This window comes from Solanum tuberosum, unplaced genomic scaffold (assembly GCF_000226075.1).
Source record: "Solanum tuberosum cultivar DM 1-3 516 R44 unplaced genomic scaffold, SolTub_3.0 scf00140, whole genome shotgun sequence".
NCBI lineage: Eukaryota > Viridiplantae > Streptophyta > Magnoliopsida > Solanales > Solanaceae > Solanum > Solanum tuberosum.
In genome coordinates, this window is record NW_006239064.1 from 687,137 (window position 1) to 696,542 (window position 9,406).

At 32.7% G+C, this 9,406-nt stretch overlaps 1 long non-coding RNA gene and 2 pseudogenes across 2 annotated transcripts; 1 reads left to right on the forward strand and 2 right to left on the reverse strand.

The window, feature by feature from the left end:
* Nucleotides 1-1,205: 1,205 nt before the first annotated feature.
* LOC102589562 (eukaryotic translation initiation factor 4B3-like) lies at nucleotides 1,206-1,996 on the reverse strand (annotated as a pseudogene).
* A 513-nt stretch (nucleotides 1,997-2,509) lies between these two features.
* On the reverse strand, nucleotides 2,510-3,854 carry LOC102589900 (zinc finger protein CONSTANS-LIKE 5-like; annotated as a pseudogene).
* A 252-nt stretch (nucleotides 3,855-4,106) lies between these two features.
* On the forward strand, nucleotides 4,107-5,434 carry LOC107061459 (uncharacterized). 2 transcript variants are annotated; one of them, XR_001473986.1, is made up of 4 exons: nucleotides 4,107-4,205; nucleotides 4,509-4,609; nucleotides 4,680-4,731; nucleotides 5,228-5,434. It is a non-coding gene; the product is annotated as an uncharacterized lncRNA (long non-coding RNA). The 2 variants fall into 2 exon arrangements; XR_001473985.1 differs by lacking the exon at nucleotides 4,107-4,205 and having other exon boundaries at nucleotides 4,346-4,609.
* The last annotated feature ends 3,972 nt before the right edge of the window (nucleotides 5,435-9,406 follow it).

Sequence of the window (9,406 nt, forward strand, 5' to 3'; positions counted from 1 at the left end):
GTATGTGATCACAGTTTGGTCCATTACCTCTAGTTTAACATCTGTGTATGGTTTCTGTCTTACTGGTAGTTTTTTTTTAGAATCAACCCCCAATGTTTTAGTCAAGTGGTAAAAGTGCAACATGTGATGTATTGGTTAAGTGCATGTTGTGTGAGTTCGAATCTTGGTGCTAACAAAAAGCCCGGTATTTAAGGGGTAGAAGAGTAGATGTATGGACCAGTTGTCACAGAGTATCGAATCATTGTATTGCCTGTCCATGGGAGACGAAGGACGGTGATCTTCCATGCCAGCATGACGCCACGCTAATGTCACACCAAAGAGAAGCATGGGCAGCTGAGTAATATTTTTAGCTACATGGGCAAAGGCAAATCATTTGGACAATTGTTTGTACCATGTGGGAAGTTTGTGCATAGTTTCCCTTGATTTTTAGTGCAGTCAAAGAAAGGACTCAACTTTGAAAGATAAACATGCTGCCAAATTAATTGGTGGTGGTAAAAAATAATGGGAAAAAGGACGAATTTACCCCCGAACTTTGATAAATGGTACGTCTATGTCCTCCGTTATACTTTGGGTCCATCTCAGCCCCTGCCGTCCAATTATCGGTACACACATGCCCCTCTCACTAACGGTCCCCTCATCCTATACACGTGTCTTAATCCTAATTAACAACCCGTTTGACCATTATTTTTAACTCATAAACTAACAACCCGCCCCATAAACCCATACCCACCCGATTCCCTCTAAAATATCCTAAGTCAATTAAAAGACCCAAATCTTCCGGGTCTCTCGTTCCTATCTATAATGCATTGTTAAACAAAATTAAATACAATTCTAATACAAAATTTATCCATTACAAATTTCTATTTTTTAAGGGAAAAAGGACAAATTTACCCCCGAACTTTGATAAATTGTACGTCTATGCCCTCCGTTATACTTTGCGTCCCCATAAGCCCCTGCCATCCAATTATCGGTACACACATGCCCCTCTCACTAACGGACCCATTGTTTTGTACACGTGTCTTAATCCTAATCAACTACCCGTTTGACCATTCTTTTAACCCATAAACCCACAACCCGCCCCATAAACCTAATAACCCACCTCTTCTTTCTCTTAAACTGTCAATGCACCACCACCGGAGACAAATCTCCGTCCACCTTCCTCTTCCTTCCTTTTGGTCCACCGATCAGAATCGGAATTAACCGTTTGACCCAAAACTCCCTCTCCTATCAAATCTTCGACCAGAAGAGGGTATAAAAGCTTTATTCGCTGCCTAATTATCAGATTCATCAACTTTAGACTGGGAATCGGAAAAAAAACCTCCCCTTTCACCTCTCTCCACCTTCTTTCAAAACCATTACCAGCCGATGTTTTTCTTAGCTGCACCCCCAATCATCAGTCTCGTCGGCACGAGAGGGAGCCATTTCCCTATTAGTATCCCTTCGGAACCCTCCCTGCCTACGAGAATCGTCCGACGAACCCCTTCCCCCTTGCCTGTCGTAACCGTACGAACAGAATAGTACTGATTCAATTAAAATAATAAACCTAAGTCAAGTTGCATAATTATATATTGTATTTTTAAATCAGGTATACTGTACAACTTTAATCAGTAATTGAATAATTTAATCTTGCATTTTAATAATGTATAAATTAATCAAGTGTATGTTAGTTAAGCATCAATAGTTGTGAAGGTTTGGAAGACAGAAATAAATTAACATAGCTCAAGATGAACAACGCCAAGAAAATATTAAATTGGAAAGGGTAATTAAGGAATTCCAAAGTGTAAAAGAATTGAAGCCCTAGAGAATGTAGCATCAAAACTTCCTCTGGTGTCAAGCCTTTGGTTGCCACAGTGGCGGCAGTTTGAGATTGCTTAGCAGCGCTACAAGTGCTGAACTCTTGAAGGGATAGGGTTTATGGCTTCTTCTTCTTCGTTTTGGTGGTGGCGGCAGCGGCCAAAGATGGAAAATCGACAAGGCCACCGGCACCCGCCACCATTGGAGTGATTTTCAACCTTCACTGACTCTTCCTTTGGAATGTTTAATTAACTTAGATATTTTAGAGGGAATCGAGTGGGTTATTGGGTTTATGGGGCGGGTTGTGGGTTTATGGGTTAAAAGAATGGTCAAATGGGTAATTGATTAGGATTAAGACACGTGTACAAAACAATGGGTCCGTTAGTGAGAGGGGCATGTGTGTATAGATAATTGGACGGCAGGGGCTTATGTGGACGTAAAGTATAACGGAGGGCATAAACGTACCATTTATTAAAGTTCGGGGGTAAATTCGTCCTTTTTCCCTTTTTTTTAAATTAGTAGTTTTGAAGCTAAAACTTACAACAAAAAACAGCTACTGAATTACACAAAATGGGAAACAAAATTAGATATATGAACACATAGTTACGATCCTCCTCACTAATAACAACAACATAAAGAAGAAAAAAGAAAAATAAAATTCGATTTTTTCTTCGATTTTTTTTTAAAACTAAGGGATAATAAATAGATATAAAAACTAAAACGATGGAACGACGCCTTATGATGCATCGACGGCGATGAGTGAATCGATTTCAATTTCAGTACGTTTAGCGAATCTCCATTTGATTCTGGGTCGAGTCTCAGCATAAGCTTCTCTAGAAGCATATCGAATCGTCTTTTCGAACTTTCTATTCTTCCTCTTCTCTCTATACCTCATTACCCTTGCTTCTCTGTCTAAACCGGAAATTGCATTCGGCAGAGCGTTGACATCCGCACCGGCTGATGAGTTCATCACAAAAGTGTTTGATATATCCGTCATTGCACTGTGGTCCGGTACAACTCCGACGTCAAGAGATGATGATGAAACCTATTAGTTAAACAAAAGCAAAATGAGATCGATTCACGTGAAGGAAGAGGAAGAAGGAAATAGACGAGAGAAGATACAGATGCATACACTTTGGCTAATGGATTGAGAGGTGAAATTGTACATGTAAGGTTTAGATCCAGCGAAATCGATTTCGTAGGTAGGGAATCCATCAACGACTGAACATGGTAAATGAGTACTTGTTTCGTTGTTGTTTTGCACCGGCACAACTCCGTCGGAGCTGTAATCCCTTCTTTCGGTGTCGGAAGGATCCACGACGCTGATTCAGCTTCTTCCTTCGGTTGAGAAAGATTCTCATTAGTACTATCAAAGTATTCTCATCATCAACAGCATCAGCATCAACATCATTACCGCCGTGAGATTTCTCACCAGTACTATAAAAGTACTACTCAATTCTCATTTTTCAACTCTATTGTGAGAGGAACGAGAGACCCGGAAGATTTGGATCTGTTAATTGATTTAGGATATTTTAGAGGGAATCGGGTGGGTATGGGTTTATGGGGCGGGTTGTTAGTTTATGGGTTAAAAATAATGGTCAAATGGATAGTTGATTAGGATTAAAACTCGTGTACAGGATGAGGGGGCCGTTAGTGAGAGGGGCATGTGTGTACCGATAATTGGACGGCAGGGGCTGAGATGGACCCAAAGTATAACGGAGGGCATAGACGTACCATTTATCAAAGTTCGGGGGTAAATTCGTCCTTTTTCCCAAAAATAATTTCTAAAGAAAAGGACATTAAAGTTGGATCAATCTTTCAAAGTTTATCCAGTGACCACAATTTTCCATTGTTTCACTACTAAAGGAAATAGTTATCCCATGATGTCCAGCCAGCTTTCAATACTTGCATTCGTTCTAGTAACAGCATTCCCACTTTTATTATCACTTCTGGTACTGGTAGGGCCACTTCCAACGCGGTACTCATACCAATTTAAACTGACCACACCTGAATTGAACCCTCAAATTCATACGCGTTTCCATTTCATTATATCCATGCATCTTTGATATGTTTGGTTCTTCCACAAAAAAATTGTGGTTCACCTCTCTCTCTATCATATCATCATATCATATATTATTATAAGTGGGAAGAGCTTAACTTCAAGAGTTGAATTACGAAAATATCCCTATATTAAATTAAAAAAGTAATAAAAATTAATTAATTAAATAACAATCATATAGCATATTATTATATTATTATACTAATGCTAATCATCATATACCTACTTGTTTGTTTTCTCCGTTTGTTGGCTTCTCATTTCCTTCCTAATCTTAATTATTCTCTCTCTACTTATAAATATTCACCTATTGTTATAATAATTATAATAAAGAAGGGGAATGAAGAGTTGCAAGGTAATTAATTATGAGAGAAATGTTCACTTTATTGCTATATAATTATGATAATAAAATATAAAGAGAACGAAGAGTTACAAGGGTAATAAATTTTGAGAGCTATAATATAAAATAAAGAGAATGAAGAGTTGCGAGGGTAATAAATTTGGAGAGCTATATATAATATTTGTGTAGCAAAGAGGTGGCCAGCCGATGGTCATTATTTTTGCAAAAATGCATGATTATTAAATAAAATTTTCATTTTTCTCTAAATACATTAGTTGATTACTTATTACTTTCATTGTATTTTTTTGCTTTTTACAGAAGAAAAATGTGTATAAGTTCTAAAAGTTCATACGGAGCATGCAATGATGGAAATGGATATTGAAAATTTTCACGGAGGTTGAAATCCATCTATTCACAAAGTTAGTTTTTAACATTATCTAATATATTTTCATATTTTGAGAAAATTCTCTTTTAATATTTAGTTTTTAGGTAATTGTCGGAGGAATTCAAATCGGTGCTTTCACTGATTTACATACTTTGGGTAAGTGAATTGAACTCTCTTCTTCCTTTCTTTGTCATTTCACATAATATAATATATATATATAGTCGTTGCTTTTCTTTCTTCCATTTAATTTTTCACCTTATTTTGTTAGAGCTTAATTTTTCATGTTTCAGACCTGACCTAGCTATCATCTTTGGAAGAAAATTATTCTAGATAATAATTATGACCATATCTAACTATTATGTTGTTTACCTCATTTTGCTCCAATATTACTTTTTTGGTTCCTTTACACTAGATCTTCTAGGTACAGAAGAAAAAGAATATCATTGTCTTTTTAGAACTGTTAGGGATAGTAGCATTAGTGTTGCATTTGGATCGAAGACGTCATCATATGTGATAATATTGATAGATAGAGAATGAATATTTGGAAGACAATAGATTTTATCACTATGTATGGATTAGAATGAAATAAAAATATATACTCTTTTATACACTAATAATTTTTATATTTTATTTTTTATTCTAATTGATGTAGATGAAGGATACATGTCTGTTGAAGGTGTTTGGAAATGTTCCAAAAATTTAAAATTTTGTTTTATTTCATGTAAATTGGTTCCTTTGTAAGTGATTTTTATATTTATTCTTAAAATTTTCTTTTTATGTTTTCAAATTGGATATGGGATCTATGTGTAAAGTGCATAATGAGAGATTATTGAGGATAAGTTATATCGACATATTCATACCATTACATGTTATATTATCTTAATTAGCTTCACATTTCTTGCTTGATGGCAAATGCAACATTCCACTGTTATGAATTAAAAAAAAAAAAACATTCCACTATTATGAATTTTATTTAATGAATATGATGTAAATGATAAAGTTAATATTGTTAATTTCAATATTTTCTATATAATAATTTAATAATATGGGATAAACGTGCAACGCACGTTCCTAAGGACTAGTTATACTATAAATGGGAAGCTCCTAACCTCAAAGTTGAATTACAAAACTACCCTTCACTATTTTTTTTATTAAATAAATAATAAAAAAGTTAATTAGACCAAATACATGGTTAGCTGTTAGAGTTTATCATTTCTTAATGAGGCTTTAATTGTTATCCTTTGAGCTTCTTCCGTTTACACTCATTCCAACATTAGTTTAATGCTTCACATTTAAGTTATGATTAAGTCAGAACATGGCCATTCACTATTTGTTTAGTTATTAAGATTGATTCTACCTTTCATTTTCCGCATTATTCTTTCGTCTTCCGCATTAATAATTTTCTCTTAAAACCTTTTTTTATTCTTTACATTGCAATACTCTATAAAAGCTTACAAGTTGTCTTTGCCCTATTATTCTATTTGTGTTCTATCGGTCAGAAATTCTACTTTTTCAGGGATATCTATGATTTATATGTATCTATATGTGGTTTAAATCTCATTCTTGAGATGGTATATGTTATTTAATATTAAAAAATAATTATCTTTTACGTCGGAATTATTTGTCCCAATGAATGATTTAGTAATGTACAATACATTTTTCACTGAATGTTATATTTTTAGCAGGTCATTCATTAAATGATTTAAATGAATATTCTTTTATTTTTTTAATTGCTTTTAATAAAATTTTATACAGCAAATTTAAGTTAAAAAATTAATTAAATAGGTCAAATGACTTTGTAAGTAAAATACTTATAGTTGAGTGATTTTGTAAGTAAAACACTCATAATTGATTGACTTTTGAGTTAAAATTCAAAGTTGAGTGACTTTCTAAGAAAAGAAGTCATAGTTGAGTGACTTTCTGGAAATTTTTTTTATAGTTGAGTGACTTTAGAGAATAGTGCATAATTAATATTATGTGGTTTTGAGTAAGATTTTATTAATCTAACTTAATATTATATAATTTTTCATTGAAATTTTTTGTTGTTTGTATTCTTACTTTATAATGGTCTATGACTTTGTGTACATCCTACCTTCTTGAAACTTTACTTGTAGGATTACATTAATCACTATGTTATAGGTATTCAATTTATGTATGACAACTAAAAAAATCTCGCAGTGAAATTTGGCTATAGGCCCCCAAACTTGTTAAGACAGCTCTGCAGGCATGTTTTCTTAGAATTTTGATTGTTCTTATGAATCTATAAAAATTTACGTGGGACACACGTGCAACTTAGAAAGTAGCATAGTTATATGTATGGATAATGCTAATTGATTTGTAAGAAGAACACATCCTGTTATTTGCTGAAAACAAAGAAACAAAAATGGTTAGTTTCTTTTTCTTTTATTCATTTCTCTGTTTTGTGTTGTTAATAAGTGGATGCTTTTGTTCTTCCTTTGATCATCATCTTTGCTCTCCCACTGAAGCTTCTGCTTTGCTTCAGTTTAAGCAATCCTTTAAAGTTATTTTACCTTATTTTAAATATATATTTTCACTTTTTAAGAGTTAAATCAAATGAACTTTAGCCAACATTTAAGATATATTTTTTAACCTTATTGATATGGCATGAAATGATTAGCATTTATAATGCTACGACTAAACACAAGTGGAATAAAATTTCAAAGAGCAACAATAAATGGGTGGGCACCAACAAATTCAACTGGGCACTCTGGGTGGGGGAATTAAAATTGTGTTCAAGTGGTATGAAAAATGGTATGCAAGATAAATGGGTGGGCAGTGGGGTGAGTGGTGTTAGATGTAACTGGAAAATAATAGTTAATATTATTTACAAGAAACTTTTAAAGATTTATTAGAATATCTTTCTGCGGATTTACTTGAGAATAAATTGGAAAAAATTTGGGATGTTTTTGGTGTTTTTTGCAAGAAAATTCGCAAGTTATTTACCTGCGATATTTAAATCCCTAAATAAATTACTTGGGGATTTTGAAATTCACAGGAAATAATTACCTACGAAGGTTTTACCTTCGAATTCTTTTTGATAGAAAAATCCGTAGGAAACATATTTTCCTATGAATTTTCATTAATAATCCCCAGAAAAATCCCAATATATAATTCACATTTTTTCTGTAGTGGTCTACGAAAACAGCCGCTCTACTACTTTAGTTATTCTCCATCTCTTCATGTTTGAACTGTATCATATAGATGGAGTTTCCCTCTTTAACTAAATGTGAAATGTCTTGGAAAACAGCACAAGAGACAACTAATCGGAAATTTCTCATAAAATTTCTAATTATGCAGGAAATTAAGACACACATCAAACAAAATTTTGAATAAAAAGCAAATAAAAGAATAAAAATAAAATTCAACGCGGTATTATTGTTCATTGTTTTCCTCACTTGACTTAGTCAAGAAATAGTTTCTCTCATTGAAAATTTCTTAGAAGTTCTGCAGAAATTTTTTCCACATAATGGGACCAACTTCACATCATCTTGCCTAACACACACTGCATCAATAGTTAATGAGCTCGAAATGAACTCAACATCTAGAGAAAATTAGGACATAGAGAGTATTATTTTGTTAAGTCTTTTCCGTCCTCTAAAAAGTCTTGTGGAACACTACAAAATATGAGTAACAAGTTGTTAGAAGTGAGTAGTACTCATCCATGGACCACAAGTTACGTAGTTGGTGATGCGAAAGTGGTACTATCTACCAACACTTACTTAAAGACTTGAGTTAACACTTGGGACAACTTTTTTTGCAACCACAAATTAGTTAGTACCCCATTTTATACCTCATAGTCCCATGCATAGACAAGTCAACAACGTTACTTTATCAAATAGTGTTTAGTTAACTGTTCGTTGTAATAATTAAGAAATAAAATAGTGTTTAGATAATTATAACATTCTTTCTTACATGACTACTTATTTTATTGACTTATTTATATATTGACGATCTTCATGAACCCATATTATTATTTTTACCTTTTAATTCCTATTACTATTTTTATTTATTAATTATTGAATATTCTAAAGCCTACCAAACAGTAAAACCTTTTGCATTATGCAAAATAAATTGTTGGGTGTTAAAAAAAAAGATCTAATTTGTTTTTTGGTGTATTCTTTGAATTACAATCACTGCAATAAACACTACAACAAAAACAACTTTTAGCGGCAATAAATATACACATTAATAGTTAAGTATCGTTAGATCCAATATCGCTAAAGGGTTTAGGGACATATGCAAGAGTGTAAATTGCCTTTAAAAATACATATTTAGCGGCAATTAAACTTAATTAATTGCCGTTAAAAACTTCGGATTCTTTTTGATAGGAAAATCCGTAGGAAACATATTTTCCTGCGAATTTTCATTAATAATCCCCAGAAAAATCCCAATATAATTCACATTTTTCTCAGGGCCGGCTCTTGCCTATAAAATTTTAGGCATCTCAAATTTTTATAAATAAAAAATTATGTATCTTAACCCCATTCAAATAGAAGAAATTAAGGAAACATTGTTTTGGATTCTTACATTTTCTTCGTTAACACTCACATTATTTATCCTTTGTAACTCTTTTTGCACTCTATTTCTTCAAATCTTTGATAGTTAGAGTAATACACTTTCAAAAATATGAATCAATAGTCGAAAAGTGTTGAACAAAGTGCATACTAAATTTTTTTAAAAAAAAATTTTAATTTTGTTAAATCTTCATAATTAAAGTAGGTATACCAAGTTATCAACTTTTTGAATCAGATTCTATGATTCTAACTCTTATCTTTAAAGTTTATCAACTTATTACTTATAAAATTGTGTT